This window comes from Euprymna scolopes, chromosome 24 (assembly GCF_053919585.1).
Source record: "Euprymna scolopes isolate OS-2025 chromosome 24, ASM5391958v1, whole genome shotgun sequence".
NCBI lineage: Eukaryota > Metazoa > Mollusca > Cephalopoda > Sepiida > Sepiolidae > Euprymna > Euprymna scolopes.
Window position 1 is genome coordinate 6794997 of NC_136505.1, and position 24281 is coordinate 6819277.

A 24281-nucleotide genomic window follows, 5' to 3' on the forward strand; every position below is an offset into this window, starting at 1 on the left:
ACACACACATTCTCACTTTTATACATGTATAGATTTTGCTCGTTTGAATTATAAACTGAGCAAAGAAATTGACAACAAAAATATGAAACGATTTCAAATTTGAATTCATTATACTAGTATCGTCATTTTTATTCGTCCAGAGAAAATCTCTGAGCTAAATTGAACAAAGCCAATCTAATTGTTGATTGGCATAATCGCAAGAACGTGACGTCGAATATATAATGGTCTCGAAATGAAGACTTGTGCTTAGAAACACAAGATATTAACATGTTATCGCGACGGCTTAATTTGATTTCACGAAAAACAATATAAGAGTCGCATGATAAATGCAGAGATATGGCGCATATCGACTCACAAACGTTTTTCAATTATCTTTACTTGGACAAAGCAGAATGATGTGCGCTATGGATGAATATTGACAGGACAGTTCCTTAACTCTCCCGCATCATCATGGCGCTGCATCATTATTTTTTAATGCAGCGTGTCTTGGACAAGAATTGCCTGGCAGCATCTATCCCTCTACATGCTTCAGAGTACACACAGCACCTGGTCTTATCAGATAGTTACGCAATTTGTCATTGGTCAGGCTCAACATTGCCCAACTTCTAATGGTAACCGTTGTGTCAGTGCTATAGAATACGGTAAATGCGATACATGATGCTAAGAACTATACAGTATGATAAATGCGATATGCAATGTCAATATCTATATAACGTTCTATGTTTTAATTAATATACCTGTGTATCTGCAACCGAAACTACGTCATTATGTTTTAGCGCCTTATCAACAATCATTTCATTTTTAAATTGACCTTATGTATTTTTAAATAGACCGTATGTATTTTTAATAACTAGTTTTTGTCTTCTTTTTTGTATTATTTGCATTGTTTGGACTATTGTTCTCATCTTTGTTGTGTTTTTTCACAACGTTTCGGCCGATATAACCTCCGACGTCTTCAGGTGTATTATAGAATATTACCATCGTTTACCATTCATCAATAAAATGGAGTGTAAATGCACCTGGAGACGGTCGGAGGTTACATCGGCCGAAACGTTGTAAAAAAAAAACAACAGAGATGAGAACAATAGTCCAAGCAATCGAACAAATCTAAAAAATAATTAGCAAGTCTCATCTCAAAATCTATAAACATTTAAAAAAAAAAAACGCAATGAATCTGGATTTACTAAAAATGCAATAGATTTGGCGCTATTTTGGTTTGGAATTTCTAACGGTTATTTTCGTAAGGGAAGCAAAAACCTAACATCTTTCACTATTCACCAATAACATCTTCTTTCGGTTTTAACTGGTAGGTGCTCGACTGAGCTACACTCTCTGTAAAACTTTACCAGAAAAATCCTGTCCAAGTAAAGCCATTGTAATAAAAATCAACCTTTCATCCATGAACCATGACCTAAACGGAATTTCAATGAACTGTTACTTTCCAAGAGCTGCCGATCTATAGAACACAATACTACAGACCTGCTTCCCTACTCACTACAGCATGAGCACCTGAAGACGATCGGACGTTACATAGGCTGAAACGTTGTGAACAACACAAGCCAGATTAGAAGAACAGTCCAAACAATCCAAATAATAACAAAAAAATGATTAATCCTCATCTCCAAAATAGACAGTTTTTCTCTATTACTTTGTTTTTCACCCACAAACAAGCCATATCGTTACTTTTATGTAAGGGATTACAATTTAAAATCATGCTTACAAGAGACTATGTGGAGACTTTAATCACAAGATGTTTGTTAACATTATATTTCAGCTTCTACATGTTAGTACAGTAAGGAAAAAAGAGATAGAAATGGAATTACAAAGTACATGAGTTGGAGGAAATAAACTATTAGAGTGGAAGGCTTTCCGGAATTTAAGGATCTAAACAGTGAATGGGGTGGAATTTTGTTGCTTGTCGGATAAGTCGGTTGTATTATATTTCATGCATATTCCCAAAAATAATGATTTGCAGAGAAATGTTTGATTTTAATTGTTTTATGTATAGGATAATGTATTTTACTTATTATTGATTTTATTTTTTATTGATTTTATTTTTTATTGATTTTATTTATTATTGATTTTATTTTTTATTGATTTTATTTTTTATTGATTTTATTTATTATTGATTTTATTTTTTATTGATTTTATTTTTTATTGATTTTATTTATTATTGATTTTATTTATTATTGATTTTATTTATTATTGATTTTATTTTTTATTGATTTTATTTTTTATTGATTTTATTTATTATTAATTTAATTTTTTTTATTTTATTTATTATTGATTTTATTTATTATTGATTTTATTTTTTATTGATTTTATTTATTATTGATTTTATTTATTATTAATTTAATTTTTTTTATTTTATTTATTATTAATTTTATTTTTTATTGATTTTATTTTTTATTGATTTTATTTATTATTAATTTAATTTTTTTATTTTATTTATTATTGATTTTATTTATTATTGATTTTATTTTTTATTGATTTTATTTTTTATTGATTTTATTTATTATTAATTTAATTTTTTTTATTTTATTTATTATTGATTTTATTTTTTATTGATTTTATTTTTTATTGATTTTATTTATTATTAATTTAATTTTTTTATTTTATTTATTATTGATTTTATTTATTATTGATTTTATTTTTTATTGATTTTATTTTTTATTGATTTTATTTATTATTAATTTAATTTTTTTTATTTTATTTATTATTGATTTTATTTATTATTGATTTTATTTATTATTGATTTCATTTATTATTGATTTTATTTATTATTGATTTTATTTATTATAGATTTTATTTATTATTAATTTTATTTTTTATTGATTTTATTTATTATTGATTTTATTTATTGTTGATTTTATTTATTATTGATTTTATTTATTATTGATTTTATTTATTATTGATTTTATTTATTATAGATTTTATTTATTATTAATTTTATTTTTTATTGATTTTATTTATTATTGATTTTATTTTTTATTGATTTTATTTATTATTGATTTTATTTATTATTGATTTTATTTATTATTGATTTTATTTATTATAGATTTTATTTATTATTGATTTTATTTATTATTGATTTTATTTATTATTGATTTTATGTATTATTGATTTTATTTATTATTAATTTTATTTTTTATTGATTTTATTTATTATTGATTTTATTTTTTATTGATTTTATTTATTATTAATTTTATTTATTATTGATTTTATTTATTATTGATTTTATTTATTGTTGATTTTATTTATTATTGATTTTATTTTTTATTGATTTTATTTATTATTGATTTTATTTATTATAGATTTTATTTATTATTGATTTTATTTATTATTGATTTTATTTATTATAGATTTTATTTATTATTGATTTTATTTATTGTTGATTTTATTTATTATAGATTTTATTTATTATTGATTTTATTTATTATTGATTTTATTTATTATAGATTTTATTTTTTATTGATTTTATTTATTATTGATTTTATTTATTATAGATTTTATTTATTATTGATTTTATTTATTGTTGATTTTATTTATTATTGATTTTATTTATTATTGATTTTATTTTACTTTCTAGGATTTTATTTTCATATTAACTCAAAATAGTTTCAGGGAAAATATCATGAGCAGTAAGAGAACATAAAAAATATAGTCGTACATTTACTTATTCAGTTAAATTAACAAACTTTTACATTAACACACATTATCTCGTAACGTGGACCGAAGAAACGAAAGAAACATAAATTAATAAAAACTCTGGTTGGCATTTTTTTTCTTTTGTAACAAAATTGTTTTTAAATTTTTTACCGTTACTCTCCCGTCCGATATCATATTTATATTAGTCAGCCATTTCTCGCCTGCGACTTTACACGTCCATGTTCTTTTACGTGCACTTTGTTTCCTCCGACCACGTGGTGCATTTTTCTCTATTTTCCATTTTTCTTCTCGCGCACACGTCCCAATTGTTATATGCGCCTTTTTCGGCAACCGCTACTGCTGCTAATCTATTCGCAAGCCAACCATGTTGCTGATACTTTCTACGCACTTACATGCACTGTTTCAATTTTACTAACACATATCAAAGCACAACTTTCACTCGATGGTTAATTGTATGTGTCAGGTGAATAATGACAAAAACAGTTTGTGGATGCTTGAGCGACGCAGATCATGGATAGATCTGCACTGAAATTGATTTGCTTATAGGATGGCTCAGTAAGAATTATTTTACCTTGGACTTGAAATTGATCATGCTGTAGTGAGTAGGGACGCAGGTCTGTAGTATTGTGTTCTACAGATCGGCAGCTCTTGGAAAGTAACACTGTTCACTGAAATTCCGTTTAGGTCATGGTTCATGGATGAAGGGTTGATTTTATTACAATGGCTTTTCTTGGACAGGATTTTTTGGGTAATGTTTTACAGAGATTGTAGCTCAGTCGAGCACCTACTAGGTAAATAACGAAAGACACAGTATGAAAAAGTAAAGAACACCCTTTCGAGATTTTGAATCAATTTTGTGCTAATGCAATCAATGCAATCAATTTTGTACTAATGCAAGAGCTAATTCTCTCAACGATACAAGTATTTCATGTTAGGACTATCTGGCTCTCATACAACCATAGGATTGCGTTAGTTATGAAATACTTTATACAGCGCTAAAATGATCGAACCATTTCTGGTGACTTTAGCAATGTAACTTTTTTTTAATTGAAGTAATAATCGCTTCACTCCAAGAGAATACATATTTCTCACAAACATTTAAATAAGTTTTTAAAAAAGAGAAACAGCACTACCCCTATGCGAGTTTAACCGGTTTCCTCTAAAGAAGGAAGTTCCACGGGAGTACGAAATTCACAAGCGTCCTCAGTCGCATGTATATTCCCGTTAGGGGAGATGATGACGTTAGGTTATTGCAACGCTTGCAGGGAGATGTCGACGTCCTCCTATTTATAGGACCTGGATTCGCCAAATTGGTAACCCATCTAGTACTGACCAGACTCAACGTTGCTTAACATCCGTGATCTAATAAAAACCGGTGTGTCAACGTGATTATGTTGTAGATAAGTTTGAGGTGGCAGGTTTTCCATAATTTCAATTGGCATTTAAATCTTATTTTATTAATATTATATTAAATAAAACAAAATGAATACGATGAAAAAGAAACAAAATAACTAAATAATAAACATATAAAATATGTTGCTTATTTTATTTCTTAGTTAGTCGGTACATTATTCTTTGAAAAACAAACACAACCTTTGAAAACATAACTGTTTTTTAAAAAATATCAAATTCCCGAAATTTGGCCTTAAAAAGGCCAATCTGGCAACCTTAAACAAAAATATGAGTTACCGCCTTTTGATGTAGCATCGTTTCTGAATATCATTTTAATAATTTATGATCATTGTTTTAATGGTCTGGGAAGGGAATTTGTAGTAATTTCAACGCGCAGCGATGCTTCAGCGAATAAGTCAACGAAACTTCACATAAAAAGGAAACATTCGAAATAAACAGGGCAAGAAAAGACGAGCATTGCCAAGAGGTAATGAACTGATGAAGTAAATTAAAGGCTGTCTCTTTAAATGTGATTTTATTATTTGTAATAAACTATGTAGCTCAATATTGTATTCTGAATATTTATTAATGTTTATGTTACATTGTACTCCCTTTAAGAGGGCACGGCACTAAATGAACTATGTTACATTCCATTTTGGGGAACTGTTGATCACTGTACCAGATTAGGCACTAGATTAACTATATATTAGATGGCAGGTGTGTAAGGAGTGTATATAATAAACGGGTGTATGTAATACTTTTTTTGTGTCGTCGAATGTTCATAAAATATTGTGGGTACATGTGTGGCATAGGTTACAGGATATACATAATACAGATAACACAAAAGATACGGCATATAGCTCTGCGCGGTAGTGCATCTTGCCAATAAAAAAAGATACCTTCGTTCATATGTGCGTGTTGAGCGACGAATCTGCAAAAGGCTGCAAAGACGATTCCTTCCAAGGAAACGACCAGCAACATCCGGTTGAATTTTATGACTTTTTATCTTACTATCTTTTCTTACAGGATGATTGCACACGTCTTACGTTCCGCTTCCTCGGCGTACAGGGCCATTGGTCCTGTCGCTAGTGGACTTCGACGTCCGTTCAGTTCGCCAGTATAACTCCTTGTCCAACTAAGTTTCTCTCCTTCTAACTTATTTCTTATATATTAACTAATCGGTTACTATTACGTCATTCAACTCACATGTTTTTACATGCAACTGTTTAATCATCTATTCCGATTTATTATTTAAAACCTATTTGTGTATTTCTGACATTTGTTCCGTCATTATCACATTCCCTCTCCTTTGTTTATTTTTCTCCATGACGCCTTCTAAATTAAAAAAAAAAGCTATAAACGCTTTTGTCTTTGTACACAAACTAGGTGTACATACGCACAAATAATAATATTCTTTACCTAATATTTAACTTTTAATAATAATAGTCGATTTTCCTAAAGCAACTATCAGCAACGAAACCTGGTGTCGCCGCGGCATAATCTTACATTTAATAATGTATATATCTATATGGATCAGTTATATAATAAAATACTTTTACATTAAAAAATTATCAACTCAAATTTACTGAGTTATTGATTTTCTGTCTAAAACAAATGTCATTTTTGCGCTATCTAGAAAAATATTAGGTTTATCAAAACATATTTGTTGATAAAATATGTCTCGTTCCGCGGAATTTTCGCAGGTCATCCTAGTAATAACTAACTTCCTGAGCGTGTGTGTAATAGCAGTGCTAATAGAAATATATTTACGTCAATCATATCAGAGGTTCGTGTATTCATCTTAAATAAGCTTACATGTTACAGATAAAATATACATGTTACAAATAAAATATAAATGTTACAGATAAAATGTATATGTTACAAATAAAATATGTTACCGATAAAATATACATGTTACAAATAAAAGTATAGGTAACATATATATAGATGTTACAAATAAATATAGATGTTACAGATGAAATATATATATTACAGATTCAAAATAAATGTTACAGATAAAATATAAATGTTACAGATGTAATATACATGTCAAAGATACAATATGCATGCTACATATAAAATATGCATGTTACAGATACAATATAAGTGTTACAGACAATATATAAATGTTACAGATAAAATATACATGTTACAAATGAAACCTACATGGTTCAGAAAAAAAATATAAATGTTACAGATGAATTGTCTGTATTTTTGAGATGAGGTGTTTTCATTAATTGAGATTGTCGGACTGACTTCCTCATCTTGGGTGTTATCGTCCTAGTGACATATGGCCGAGTGGTCCTAGACGTTGTATCAAAGTGTGCAGTTACCCAAAGGTGCTGAGTTCAATCCTGACAGAAGGCAGTGAAAAAGTAACATTCAAAACAGAGAATCAGCAACTATGCTGGAGTCCGAACACGGTACCCCCGTAATAATAATAAAGGGTTGGGTTCAAGACTCCTAACAAACGGCTCCCCAGTTCGATACAAAACACCTGATGAAGGCCGGAGGGCAAAACGGCCGAAACATTGTGACGATAACAACCAAGATGAGGAAGTCAGTCCGACAATCTCAATCAAGTTACAGATGAAATATGAATGTTACAGGTGCAATATACATGTTACAGATAAAATATATGTTACAGATAAAATATACATGTTATAGATAAAATATATATGTTACAAATCAAATATACATGTTACAGATAAAATATGAAATGATATGAATAACTATTAAAATTAGCCAAATAACGTGCCAAGATGGCAGAGTTGATTATCATTATTGTGTGTACTGGTTTAGCACAAATACCAAACATGGTTGATGGTTACTTGATAAAAAAAAAACATACATGATTACAAAATATGACTTTGAACAGATAAGATTGTCTAAAATGTACTTTAGGTATGCTGTTGCGAAACGCGAAAGTGTTAATGCTATTAATCTGCGAAGGTTAAGCTAATCGTCAGCATTATAATAAATGTTTTTCTCTCTCTTCAAAAATTCTATGTTTACTTTGAAATTCTTACGTTTACAAAAATAATACAGCGTGGATTTTTTTAAAAATGATTTGTTTAAATATCCAATTTTTATTAGAGTTTAAAATCGATGTGTGTATATTTTCCTTTTTAAAATGAAAATAACGTATTCTAATCCTGATGAAGGCATAATATTCGCCGAAAATTTGATTTCTAACTAAATAAACGTTTGTCTTTTTTTGTTTTGTTTTTTTTTTGTTTTTTTTACATAGGCATCACCACATTATGAAGGCCAAGAGGTCACTCAAGGATAAGGGTTAAAGAGTGTACAGTAGAAATTGGACAATATAGTAATCATTAGTAATGAAAATTTGGTAAATTTGATAACTTATATGGAACGGCTCATCAAGAACTTATTTACGTTAGACTTGAACTCAACCATATTGTAGTCAGCCGGAAAGCAAGAAAACGGAAGATAATTCCACAGGCGTGCAGTTCTAAGAAAGAAGCTTTGTTCATGGAATCTACGTTTAGGTTTAGGCACAGATAAAGAGTGGGGGGAATATTGATAGTGTTTACAGCTAGACGAGTGTTTCTTGTGAAAGTTTGGCGAGGGGGACCATAGATTGAAGCTCAGTCGAACACTTTCCATGAAAATAACGATACATCAGAGACAAACTCGCAACATCTCTTCTGTGAGATATAGGTTGCAAGGAAGAGAAAAGGATATCTCCTACGAGGCTACGAAGTCTATTTTGAACTCTATCAAGACAGGACACGTCCTTTCTAGCAGCTCCTGCCCAGATGTGGCAACAGTATTCCATCCGTGGACGTACCTGGCTCTTATATAGATAGAGAATTACATCAGCAGTGAGATATCTACCGGATCGATAGAAAGATCCCACCATTTTTCCAGCGGCCTTGGCAACAGATTTGATGTACGTGTTCAATTTAAGATCAGGAGTAATTGTCAAGCCCAGAAGCCTGTCAAAACTTGAGGCCTCCTGAAGACGAGAGCCATTCATTTCAATTGATGCCAGATGTGGATAAGAATGTTGATGATGTAAAGAGAGAAGCTTGGTTTTAGATGCATTAAAAGTAACCAGCCAATCCTTTCCCCATTGTACTACGTGCTCAAGATCAGAGGAGAGAGAATTGGAGAGAACTTGGTTGTCTACTGTCTTAGATATGCTACCATAAATGGTAGTGTCGTCAGCATAAATGTCTACAAATGATGTAAGGATGTGATTTGGATGATCATTAATGTAGATCAGGAAAAGAGTTGGGCCCAGGATTGACCCCTGGGGGACACCGGCATTAATACTGTGAGCTTCTGATTTTGCCCCTCAACTACTACTCTTATGAACCTATCAGAAAGAAATGATTTAATAATTGAGAAGACATTTCCAGCTATACCATAGCTAGAGATCTTATGAAGTAAACCTTTATGCCATACCCTATCAAAGGCCTTAGATATGTCAAGAGGAATTGCGCACGAAAAGTTGCCTCGGTCGAGAGATTTGCTAATCCTATGAGATATAACTGTAAGCACATCTGCTGTAGATCTAGCAAAACGGAAACCATATTGAGTGTCACTAAGAAGGTTATTTTTGTTGAGATGGTTGATTACTTTTGTAATTAACACAATTCCAGCAACTTACTCATAACGCACAGGAGACTTATTGGCCTGTACTGAGAGGGGGATGGGCGATCACCTGAATTCTTAAATACAGGGCATACTGATGAAATTTTCCAGGGAGATGGGAAACTATTCTCCTTAAGACAACGTTTAAACAGTTTTGTAAGTATGGGCGCTAGTTCAGGTTGAAGTTTTTTGAGTACTATAATTGGAATACCGTCAGGGCCAGTTGCTTTACTAGAATCAAGGTTTTTGATTAGCTTGGCAACATCACGTACAGATATACGTATATCACATAGCGTGTTTTCTGATACAGGAGGAAATATTGGCGTTGGCGGCCTTGGTCGCAAAGGGTAGAATTAGCTGCAAAGTTCTTGACAAAGAGTTTGGCTTTGTCTGATGCTGACGAAATTACTTCAGGTCCATTGATAATAGTTGGGATAGAGCACACGCTTCGTTTCAGGATTCAATTTGCTATTTGCAAAAACTGGTGGGAACCAAGCCGCTGCTCAGCTACTTTGGACTTAACAGATTGAGCATACAACTCTCTTGCGTTCTTTATTACTTTCTTTAAAAAAATCTGCATTTTATTGGTTTTCTAAACTTATGAATTCCAGTTTAAATTTTAATAACGCTTTTATCACGGAGAAAAAGTTTTAACTATTTCTATGTTTACTGTTATTATTTTACTTATTAATTAATCTCATTTGAACCAGTTTCGTACTAAGAATACAATGAGTGCTTTTCTTTTTTTTTAAATAAAAATATTTAATTTTATAACACAAACTAATTCTAATCCTTATGAAGACGTCATATTCGCCTACAATTGGATTTTTCAAACAAATAAATGTCTGCTTATTTAAAACAAATGCATTGTATTAGATTTCTAAACATACGAATTTTAATTAAAATTGTAACAACCCTTTATATCACGGAGAACAAGCTTTCCCTATTTCAATGGTTACTGTTTATAATTCAAACACTCAATTTTCATGTAACAGCATTAAAACACTTATGACCCTTTTATTCATATAGTATACTAAAAACGTAAGGACAAAACGTAGGCAATCTTCTATTGCGAGAGATAATAGCATGCATCCTGTCTTTGGACATCTTCGCGCGTAGCTCTGGAGCTCTATTCGAGTATGGCAGTCTCTACCGCATGGGTGCAGTAATAGGATGGTGTGCTGGGGTCTTCAGCCTGTTGATTCTGCTTTCTGAGTCGTCTCCTTCCTCCAGTATCAGATTTCTGTTGTTCCCTCCTCTCCCCATTTCCTGCCGTACAGCAAAACGCCAGGCGCCACGGTCATTTGCCAGCTGCTCCCAGCTGCCCAGGTTGATACCAGTCATTTTAAGGTCGCGTTTGCATACGTTCTTGTAGGTGAGACCTGGGCGATCTCTTGAGTGCTGTCTTGTTTCCAGCTTGCCATACAAGACACCCTTTGGGATACAGCCGTCATCCATCCGGTAAACATGACCCAGCCAGCGGGGTCTGCACTGATAGAGGAGCGGATGCATGCTGAGGCACCCAGCACGCTCAAAGAAAGCTTTCCAAACGGCTTTCCTGGCGTGTGTAGGTTGCTCAGGACTTAATACCGTAGAAGACCGTGCTGAGCTCACAAACATGGTACACCTTGATTTTGATGTGGAGAGTCAGTCGGCTGTTACTCCACACTCTCTCGTTTAAATTGGCCATAACATCTGCAGCTTTAACGATGCGTTATTCAATCTCACTGTCAAGAGACAGGTTGCTGGTGATGGTGGAGCCGAGATAGGTGAATTCGTTGGCGATCTCAAGAACCTGGCCGGCAATGCTGATGAATAGTAGCAAAGGGAGATGCTATCACGGATCCTCGGTAAAATCAAATATCTGATACCACTCGAAAAATAAATTAAAAAAAAAACTAGTATATAATTAAAGTAAGCAACCACACACATAACATCTTTGTAAGGTTTTACACTATATTATTCAATTAAGATATGATTTCAGGGGCTGAGTTTGAACCACTTTCTAGAGAATATAAGCACCCCAATCACAAGTCGTCATAACAAATAACGGGACATTTCTGATTCTCTTTTCTCTGATCAGGAACGTGTGGTACACTGGGGTAAAAATGCCTACTTATTGTTGATGCATCTAAAACCAATCTTTTATCTATTTATTACCAACGCTGATACTCCTCACTTGGCCTTGGTTGAAATGAACAGTTCTTGTCTTGAAGAAACACCCTGATTCGGCAAACTTCTTGAACTGACCTTCACCTGTGACCTGAAATGGAAAATCACCGTCATATTCATTATCAAAATAATTGGAAAAAATAGTGAGATCATTCTACCGCTCCAGAAAGTATCTCCCAATGCATTCCACTCCTTGTACAAAAGTCAAATACGTATTAAAGTTGAACACTGTTGCCACATCTGGGGTGGGCCTTTTAAGATTACCGTTTCTTGCTTTGATAGGGTACAAAACCGTTTTCGAAATTTAGTGGGTCAGGATCTTTTCGCCTGTCTACTTCTTTCTTACAGAAGAAACGCTGCAAGTTTGTCTTTGTTCTATTGTTACTTTTATGGTAGGTACTCGACTGAGCTTTAATCTACGGCTCCTCTCTGTAAAACGTTCGCAACCAATGCTTTTCTAACTTCAAGAGCTGTCAACAATTTCCCTCGCTCTCTGTGTCTAAAACTAAATGAAAATTCTATAACTTTTATTCCTGGAACCGTCCGTCTGTGGAACACAATACGGTAGGAATGTTTTCTGACTGCCTATAGCATTGCCATTTTTAAATTTAATATGAATAACTTTCTCTCGCGCCGTTCTCTTATAATCTAGCAAAGTTCCACCAGTATTGATCATGTTGTCTCACCGTCACCATAATATTTAACCAATATCCTAGAGTGACCTTCGGCTTTTGATTAGCGGTGACGCCAGGTAAAAATGATGTCAAAGTAAATTGCACACTATATAAAAAAAAAAACATTCCATCCATGCAAATGCACTCATTTGATGCGACTGTGGTTGTAGTACGAGATAAGTTTGCTTTAGAGTTTTTACTTGAGCAATGTCTACTAAAGTAGGTCCTGGATATGACTGTAAACTATATCCGATGGTGAGGCCGTAGCTTGGGGCCTTTTGGGAATGTGGAGCCACCCTTTAATTGCAATTGCTCCCAGGTTCATTCTGACCGGAAGTGGTAGTACCTGTTAGGGCCCTACTATGGGTTAAATAGAAATCGACTTGAAAATAATATTCTATTAAAATATTGTTCTTCAAAATCACTGAATTCAGTGATTTTGAAGAACAGTTTTTGTTTTAACAAAAACAACCAACCAACCAACCAACCAACCAAATCTACTAAAATAAACGCCATTAACAGGGACTGTTTGTGTGTAATTCATGTAAGGCTAGAAGTATATAGAGAGTTGAAATATTCAGCCACTAAATGTTAGGCTAGAAATAACACTGGAAAAATAATGCCTATTAGAATAAAGAATATATGTTGAGCGACAAACAGAATTACTATATTAAAGAATTTAATAGCTTATGAGAGTCATTAATCATCAATTAGATTAGAACACCAGTAAATACACACATATACAAGCATACACACATATACATCTAAACAATTTAAGTTTTTGTGTTTTCATATTCATATTAAACCCCGTTTTGTCTATTTATATAAAACGAAAATACAATTTTGTTATATATGGGTCATGGAATTGCATTCATCTGAAAAAGATCTAGATAATTTGCATATTCTTTTAAACTTTAATTTTACTTAATTCCCTCTTATATTTTTCGGTTTTCTTATAAGACGATAACTTTTATTTAACTATTAAGTATTCTACATGATTATAATAAACGTAATTAATATTTGCGTAATATTTGAGTAAAAAGGTGATAGTAAACACAAACGTCTTTCAATATATTTTTCTGTATGCATATATTTATATATTTGCTTACAAACCTTTTTCCTATCAAACTCCTCTGTCAGTTTTCGGTTTACAGACATGAAACTTAATAAATAAGGCATCGAACGCATGTGAAGCTTTATATTCGGTTTCTAGTCGAGGAAACTCCGTGCAAAAGTGTGAAAATAAAAAAAAATGAAATTTTCCAGGTGAAGGTCGAACCACGGCATTACGAATATGCATGCGTGACGTAATATCTACTGGTTCGTGTTTTAATTTTTAGCTTTGCAGCAAACATGTCTTCATAGCTCAGGCATTACCGTCAAAGGAAAAGTAAATCGTAAGCATGCCGTTTGGATTTCGATTCTCGGTTGTGGCTCACGAGTGATATTTTTTTTAACTTTTTAAATCATCGGTATATATTGGGTCCAATATAATATAATAATATATACAATATCTGCATTCATGCAAATATCATATTTAAGGGTATTTTATGACCGGGCAATGTCGAGTGGTCTACTTGTATATAATAATTTCTTCATCTTGATATACGCTAACCATCTCCAATTTCATTTTCATCCTCACTGTAGTTGTTGTATTAATTGCCATATATATATATATATATATATATATATATATATATATATATAACTACTTAATTTACTCACATAAAATTAATATACGAAAGTATAGATTTACGCGTAAACTTTAAGTATTTACTTCAAAAGTGCTCAATACGTAGGTAGAGCTAGTTAGTAAATTATAAAATGTATATGGCGATTAAGCTACACTGAATATTCCGCGTTTCATCCACTCTAGGATTCTTCAGGCTTATGCGCGAATTCTGTGGTTATTTATCGTTTTCATATATATAAGAACGACAAACAACCACAGAATTCACGCATAAGCCTGAAGAATCCTAGAGTGGATGTAACGCGGAATATTCAGTGTAGCTTAATCGCCATATATATTTTATAACTTGCTATATATATATATATATATATATATATATATATATATATATATATATATATATATATATATATATATATACCGCGATACAGAGACAGAAAGATGGAAAAGGATAGGGAGAGGCAGAGATGGATAAATTGTGATAGTATACATATAAAAGAAGTAAGCGTTTATTGATGCTAAAGTAAATACAAAAATTGTCTTCATAAATTTGTGGCACAATGGATAAAAGTGCAATGTTAATAAGCAACAATATTAAGGCGGTTCATGCGACGCTAAAAAAATTTAATTACGTTTTCTTTCCAATGTTTACCCTGTCATTGTTGTCGGATTGAGAAAAATAAAAAACACATCGTAGATAAAATTAAAAGGTTCAGTCTGAAACGGCGTACAAATGTCTCAGTTCCACATAAAGATTCCCGAGTTTTACAGGTGCATCTAAAGAATGTCAGGAATTACAGCAACCGAAACATTGTGCGAAGAACATCCAGGATAGAAAGTTCATAATAATGCAAGGTATGAATCTTCATTTAAATTATTAATTATTTTAATTGTTGTGTCTGTTTTCAAATTCCAAACATATTTCATCTCATCCACCTCCGCATTTTCAGCTTGATTCGTTATACTTAACGTGATGTGTCATTTCAATTAATGTTTTTAATCTGTTTTGTATTATTTTTTATGTACGTGTGTCCGATTGGGAATGATTTTTACCTATGTGTTTTTATTTTCATTTTTTCATTTTGTTTGCAGGCAATCATTGTGCCAATTACAGTGGGATACGAAGCCTCGATTAACTGCTAGACCAATTTACATGACATTATTCGATGGTTGGACTCGTCCGTTAAGGTTTGATTTTATATCTTTATTTTGATAATTCGCAATTACATACAAATCACACTAACCAATAAACAGACATACATGCATGCATGCAGAAATATACATACTTGGATTACGAATCGCACTGAACTCACACGCACACACACGCCATATATATATATATATATATATATATATATATATATATATATATATATATATATATTTATATATATATATACTTTTTAAAACTTTAAACTTTTTCAATCTTTAAAATCAAATAACAAAAAATTTATTAAACGTTTTAATCTTTATTAGTTCGTCAGTAAGTCATTTAATCTCCTGCAATCGCTGAATAATTTTGCTTTCTCCAGATACCCAATATGAAGTTCCTCATGGGTTCGAATACCCTTTATATCAAGTTTAAAGTCTGCAAATCAGAGGATTTTGGTAGGCAAAATTCTTTTTAAATAAATATATATATAGGCATACATAAAATATATAGAACTAGGTTTGTGTTTACTGTAGCTTTTACGCAAATATTTGCAAGTATAAATCGTGTAGAATATCTGCATGAATATAATTAATCGTGATAGTTAAGTAAAGATGATCACCTATATATAATAATTTTATGATAATTATATGATAATTTTATGATAATCTCTATTAACAAAAACAAAAACAAAAAACGATTTGATTTGGGAATCTTAAGTTGAACGACCTTTGGTGTGTTTGTGGTATAATGGTGAATGTAAACTCTAGCTATTACTTCGACCTTCTCAAGGTGCACCTTGAAGTCTGAGATCTGTACAGAATTTCAAATGGAGACCTCTAATTAATCCACTGAGGTTCCGTCAGCCATGTTGAATTGTTAAGTAATAATCAGTTTTGGGTGAAAATCTTTTGGAGGTTGAAGGTTTAATTCTCAGCGTAAATGATGTTTAGAGTATAATTAACCGATAAAACTAATAGCGAATTCATTAAAAATCAATGTTTAAAAAAAATATGTAAATTAGATATTTTGCTAGTGAATGCAATTCCACGGCCCATTTATAACAAAGTTGTATTTCTTCTTAATAAATAGATAAATGGGTTTTTAATATGAATATCAACACACAAAGAATTCCAATTTATAGGAGAATATATATATATATATATATATATATATATATATATATATATATATATATATATATATATATATATATATATAGTATTCTGTTAAAGTATGACAAAGTTGGTTGGTCGTTGATACGATTCGGTAACCAATACATGTTTTACTTTTGATATGCTTCTGGGTTTGACCTTTACACCTGACCTTAAATGGAACACATACATCAAGTCTTTGGCCAAGGTCGCTGGAAAGATGGTGGGATCCTTCTACCGCTCCAGAAGATATCTCACTAATGATGCAATTTTCTATCTATATAAAAGCCAAGTACGTCCAAAGATGGAGTACTGCTGCCATATCTGGGCAGGATCTGCTAAAAACTTGACAGAGTACAAAATAGACTTCGTAGCTTAGTGGGGGATGCCCTTTTCTCTTCCCTACAACCTCTTTCCCACCGAAGAGACGTAGCGAGCCTATTTTTGTTCTATCGTTATTTCCATGGCAGGTGCTCGTCTGAGCTCCATTCTCTGGTCCCCCCTCGCCAATTTTTTTTAAAAAACACCCGACTAGCTGAAAGCACCGTCAATAATTTCCCCCACTCCTTATCTGTACCTAAATCAAAACGTAGATTCCATGAACAAAGCTTCTTTCTTAGAATTGCACGCCTGTGGAACTCTGTTCCGCTTGCGTGTTTCCCTCCCGACTTCAACCTGGATGTCTTCAAGTTCAACACAAACAAATTTCTAATGAACCGCCCCCTTAAGTAATGACACTTTATCAATTCTCCAATACTATTACTACACTATCCCATTGATTACTGTACACACAATAACCCTTATCCCCGAGTGGCCCTTGGGCCTTGATAAGTGGTTAACTCCATGTAAAAAAATACTAAGCAGATAAAACGGTAATAAAATCTATATATTTGCTCTGCAATAGTATTGAGCACTTTCCTAATGTTTTTACTAATTACTATATATATATATATATATATATATATATATATATATATATGCGTATATTTGTGTATTTACTGGCTTTCTAATCAAATTTATCATTAATGGCTCTAACATGCTATTAAATTATTTACTATAATAAATCTGTTTGTCGCTCAATATATCTTCTTCATTCTATGAGGCATTTTTTCAGCTTTATTTCTAGCCTAACATTTAATAGCGAAATGTTTAACTTTCTATATTCCTCCAGACTTACATGAATTCCATACAAACAATCCTTGCGTTTATTTTAGTAGAACTTGCTCAAGTAAAAACTCTAAAGCAAACTTTATGGTGCATTTGGATGTATGGAATGATTTTTTCTACACAGTGTGCAATTTACTTTGACATTATTTTTACTTGAAGTCACCGCTTATAATATTCGTAAATTTAATGTTATTTCGTGGAGTATGAGTTGTTTATCATAAACCGTTACTTCGGGTATTTACAAAAAAAAAAACAGTATCTCAAATCATGACTCCCCAGAAGTGTTGATCAAACACCACCTCTCTTTGATAGGAGGACTAAAAATTGTTCGAACACACACACACACACACACACACACACACACACACAGGAATGTATATATATATTGATACTGTTTTGTATATATATATATATATATATATATATATATATATATGCATGTATGTATGTATGTATGTGTATGTATATAGGTATAAGGGTGTAATTACTCAGCAGAGTGCAAAATCCATGATATAATTAATATTTTGAAATCATGCTTCGAAAATTCCGACATCGACAATAATTATTGTTTTATTGATATTTTCGAGGCATAACTATAAGCAATAATTATATCATACATCTGTATTCGACTTATTAAAAAATATATATTAAAGTATTTACTATTAAGTTTAATTTTATCTGCAGTATTTAAGTATTTTTTTTAGATTTGTCATACCATATATCTCATAAGAAATCGGTGTTATATGAACTCCTTTATATATTGCGGAAGTTAGAGTTAGGTAACTAAAAGTTTCTTACATGCACATATATATATATATATATATACATGTATGTATGTATATATTTATATATATACATATATATGCATATATATACATATATATGTATATATACATATATATATATATATGTCTATATAGAGAGAGAGAGGAAAAAAATAAAAGGCACAAACCGTGTTATGTGTTCATCAACGTTTCGTCTTTATTTCGAGACTTTCTCTGGATTAAATAAAGACGAAACTTTGATTAACACATAACACGGTTGGTTCGTTTTTACTTCTCTATTTTATCGGAACACTATTTCCATTTTTCTCATATATATATATATATATATATATATATATATATATATATATATATATATATACACACAGGGTGACCAAAAAAAAAAACAGAGGACATTAAATTGTTTTACTGAGCATTTTACAGTTAACGGAGAAAAATAGGCCAAAGACCCTAGTGCTTTGAGGTGATGTTTTGAATAAAATGTATAATAAACTAGTTTTGACCAAATTTTTATTTCATTCTGATAAAACACTAACAAACGGGACCTAATTAGAGTTGGAGCCCGTTTTGTTGGGGTCACCCTATATATATATATATATATATATATATATATATATATATATATATATATATATATATATATAAAATGTGGAAATTGATGAATCGCACAGGTAAGAAATTCATTTTTATAATATGAAAAGGTTAGTAATTGCAATTAAGAATAGGAAATTGGATCAAATGTTTATAACATGTCTTCTTCCTAAGATTATAGGTGGTGGTGTTTGATCAACACTGCTGGGGAGCCATGATGTAACATACTGTTTTTTTTTTTAAATCCCCGAAACAGTGTTTCATGGTAAACAACTGATGATCCCTTGAAAAATAAATTATTGGTATTATAGTAAATTCGAGAGCGAGTTGATGCAGTGATTGCAGGTGATTAAATGACTTACTGACTAGATGGTTTTCTAACGAATGATAAAAAATACTTTTTTTTATAGTTTTAAAGGTTAAAACCTTCAAAGACTATATATATATATATATATATATATATATATATATATATATATATATATATATATATATAATCATCCACATAATGCTGTTTAGCTGTTTCACAGCTCATCAGTGCGGCTAGACAGGCCACTACCTCAAGCCAGGATTGAAACCGGACAGTCTGTACGACAGTCAAGGTTCCTAACCACTACACTATCGGCGGCTGCTGTATGAGTCATGAGTTTAATGATATTTTGACATCGTCCAAACTACCTAAGCTCGATTTGTTTATACAAAGAGCATCGTTTATACACTAATGGTAATTCGTGTATCACTTCTCAATATGCTCAACTCAAGATGAGGAGCATTATATATATATATATATATATATATATATATATATATATATATATACATATATATATATATATATATATATATACTCCTCTCTAGTTACGGAATTCTGGTTGGTTTAATAATTGTTTCCACATAGCTTAAAAGCGATACTAATCCGTGAAATAACTGAGTAAAATAGAGAATCAATATCGTAAAAATATAAATAAATCAATAGTCGCATTTAAATTATATACAGAGTGAGGTAAATAGTGAGATAGATAGTTTCCTCAATTACCAGTGGCGTACATATTGGCCGTAGAAAATTGGTGCCTTCAATAAGTTTACTGACTTTTTTTCGGGGCATTTTTATAGATAGTGCACACATTAAACTTTAGTCCCATTCGAATTAATCTCTTCCAGCTGCGATACAATTCTTGTCCGTTCTAACAACTTCTGGAAGGCCTCATGGAAGTTCTCTTCTGTCAACCTCTTTTATCTCTTTGTCTCATAATGACAGCATATAAGGTTTTCCTTGAGCTGAGGGAATAATCAAAAGTCACAGGAAGCAAGGTCAGAACTACAGGGAGGGTAAAGAATATCTTTATCTCCATCTTGGTCAAATAGTCTTTGATCTTCTCTGTGCACTCTTCGGACAAACGCGTCGCAAATTTACAGTTCCTCTTGAATAATTACGTTACGGTTCCTATGTGCACTTATTTTCTTTATAGACACACGAGGGTGTTAATTCATGAAATTCTTTATTTGGACAATCAACTCTGGTACTCTGACTTCCCTACTCATCCCACGCCTCTCATCATCCCTCACAAACTCCCTGCCTTACTGGACTCTTTTGTACAACTCAAAAACTGATGCTCGTTCATGAAAGATGGTCGAAAAGCAGTCTGAATTTCTATGGGATTTACCAAGTTGAAAACAGAATAGTATTGCATACCGTTATTCTTAAATGTTTTAACGTCTAGATTGCATTTTTTAAATTCACCAGCAATGTCAATCATGATTTTAGTAAGGTGTATTCCGATTCCTGCTGCAGATTGTTAATTTGAACATGAAATCATAAAAATTGGTGAGTGATTTCATAAGATGTATAGTAATAATATACTAATATTTCAAGTGTCCCAAAACAATTTTAAATGCATGTAAAAACAGGTCTGGAAATTAATTGAAGGCATCTGGTATGCTAGAATAATGCCCCCTTCGCACTAGTAAAATTCATGCTACGAATAAAATTGGTGACTGGCTTTCTACCGACTAATATATATATATATATATATATATATATATATATATATATATATATATATATATATATATATATATATAAGTGGTATTATATGTTTGTCTGTAGGCGGAACTTGTAAATTGTCTTAAACGCATGTATAATGTTAGTCTATTATAACATCAGGAATTCAAAGTCATAATTAGGTAGATAAATTAAAATGGAAAGAAATGTCATAGGAAAATAAAAATGAAACGATAATTGAGACAAACGGTTGGCCTAGAAATAAGTTAGAATTTTGGAGAGGGGATAATAGAAAAGTATGTAAAGGAGTATCTTGAGAGTTTTTTTTCGGATGTGATAGGCCAAAGTAGAGAACTTTTGATTTTTGATTTTTGCTTTTTGTTATTTTTTTGATATCCATAAACATTTTTCGCAAGAAGTGTAGCTTGCCAGGAAATAGCATTAGAGGTGTTCCTGTTAGGAAAATATAAATGGATCTTGCGGAAGTGGGTGCTAATAAAGCATGCTGCAAGTGACGGCACCGAGCAGAATTATAAGTCTTGCCCCAAATTAAAAAGGCAGGCGGTGAATGATAAGAGAATTCAATTCCGTAGGGCACCAAAAGGACTATAAGAGTCAGTACTACGGGAAAATCACATATAGCATTAAGAAGGAGCGAGAAAAGTAAAATATGCCGTACGTAGGAAGATATAACTTTGTATTTTTAGAGGGGTATGAATGCGGGATATCTCTGCTGGAATGTTGGAAGCTCTGATGAAAAAAAAAGAGAGAAAAATAACAGAAATACCGGCCATAGATAGAATTTAGTGCGCAAATAGGAATTTTGGCGCAAGGGATGGGGTTATTTACTTAAGGGTGATGTTTTCTAAGTGTTTATCGAAGCTCCAAGAGTCCAAGCAAGGAAATCCAAGTGAATCAATGTTATGAAAATAATTATAAGCCAACCACAAAGATTTAAGTAAATGAGCTTTGATGTATGTCTCAAAAGAAACAAGATAGTTAGAAAATGGAACCCACGATTACCCACGAGAATATATGCAATGGATTGGTATATCCATCCAATATCTGATATACTATCTCAACACCTAAAAGGAATTTGGATTACATCTACCAAAACACATTCAACTCATCAACAAATACGGGCGTATACCTTTCGGAAAATCAATAAAGAGCAACCACACATTTTTGTTATATGGGATTACTGCCTTCTCCCCTGGACCAATATTCTGCCTACCTGGAAATAAAACCCTGGAGGACATTATACTCCTTCCGATAATGGACTACCCAGGTTGTATGAAATTCCCTTTTCATATAATTATTTTCATATAACTATCATTCACCACGCAAAAAACTATTTTCAATATTTGTGCTTAAAAGCAAAATACGTGTCTATTCACAGCTGAACATTTTCCTAACCGCATTTCATTTGCTCTGATATGAGCCATTATTGAAAAACCATAGATTAAGAAATTAACATAACCCCTTCTATATATTCCTTTTGTCAAACAATAAATTCTTAACTCTAATATATGTGTCTAGATTTTGATTTTCAGAATTTAAATTTAACCCATAAACTTATATATATATATATATATATATATATATATATATATATACGTGCGTGTGAGTGTATAAACAAATTGAGCTTAGGTATTTAGACAATGTCAAAACATTGTTAATTCACTGCCCGCGTAGCGTAGCGCAACGGTTAGAAGCCCCGACTGTCGTTTGGTCCGTCAGCTTCCAACCCTCGTTTGAGGTAGTTGCTTGTCTAGCCGCACTGATGAGCTGTGAAACAGCGAACAGTAACGTATGTGGATTACTATATATATATGTTTGTGTGTATGTGTGTGGGTGTGTATGTATCCGTGTGAATATGTGTGTCTGTGTGTGTGTGTTTAAGAATGAACAGAAGCGAAATTTTCTGCTTTTTCAAAATTATGAGGCGCCTATTTAATCAGCGTGTTCAAAATGTGATCGACAAACTACAGTTTTCCTAGAGATGGCGGGACGCATCTATAAAATGGCGCCGATCGGTTTAAGCGCCACTTTTGTTCGTTGTTCCCAGCACGACAATATCATAAATACATGCGGAATGAATCATTATTTTAGAAAGAATTCGACTTGTAAAGAAAACAGAATTATTCTCATTAATGACTATTGAATTGTTTTTAATTACATTTGCCAACTCATTAGAAACATGGACTTGCCTTGTTAGTTTCAAAATACAAGTGTATTGATCGTAAGGGATTGGTACTGATATATATATATATATATATATATATATATATATATATATATATATATATATATATATATATATATATATATATAGGTGTGTGTGTGTGTGTGCATGTGTAAAGTTAAAATTGCAAATTAAGATTTTAACATGTTCGTCAACAAGGAATACAAGATAAAATTAACTATTTTCTTATCTAATGGAGTTCCACATTTTGGCTTTATTTTTCGGGGAAAAAACGGTTATCAAAATAAATTTCCTGAAGATTAGTTAAAATTATTCTGGTTAACATGAGGATTGAAAATTTTAAAGTTAAAATCAAGTAATGTTCCAAAAATATTCAAATTGTGAAACAGTAACAAGATCAATGAAAATGGTTGGACATTAGTAAAATCCTTAAATCAATTGCTGTTAAGTATATTTTTCCGACACACATGAAACCCTTTTAATAATCTTATTCGGCTGCAATGTATTTGTTCCAAAAACTCCTGGAAGGCTCCATGGAAGTGGTCTTTGTGTGAGAGTGTCAATGACGCTCATCACAATCTCTTCCATCTTTTCAATTGTCTCATAGCGACAGGCGCTAAGATTTTCCTTAATCTTAGGGAATAACAAAATAACCTTGCTCATATAGTATGTAATAAGGATGGAGTTGTGGACTGAGGCATTCGCCCAAATCTTCTGCATCTTTAGTTTCTCGCGAATAATTGTGCTACAGCTTCCACGGTGACATCAAACGTGGCACTTATTATCTGTATAGATACAAGAGCGTTCTTATCCATGAAATTCTTTATTTGGCCAATTAACTCAAATGTTGAGACCTCCCTAATTCTCCTACCCGACTGGTTATCGCTCAGAGATTTCCCGACTTCTTTTCATCTCTTATGCCAATAAAAACTGCTGCTCGATTTATGCAATATGGCCCAAAAGTAGTCTGAAGTATTGCATAACTTGATGTAGCATTTTTTCCGAG

At 31.9% G+C, this 24281-nt stretch overlaps 1 protein-coding gene across 7 annotated transcripts in view; it reads left to right on the forward strand.

Moving 5' to 3' along the window:
- The first annotated feature begins 15250 nt into the window (after positions 1-15250).
- Positions 15251-24281, forward strand: part of LOC145246571 (cytosolic phospholipase A2-like) — a 594967-nt gene continuing 585936 nt past the window's right edge. For 3 of the 7 annotated variants that reach the window (XM_080108180.1, XM_080108179.1, XM_080108178.1), the window contains exon 1: positions 15329-15408. The gene's annotated coding sequence lies outside the window, so the exon portion shown is untranslated. Of the gene's footprint in view, positions 15409-24281 lie in introns of all 7 variants that reach the window. The other 4 variants (XM_080108184.1, XM_080108183.1, XM_080108182.1 and 1 more) reach the window with 3 other exon arrangements.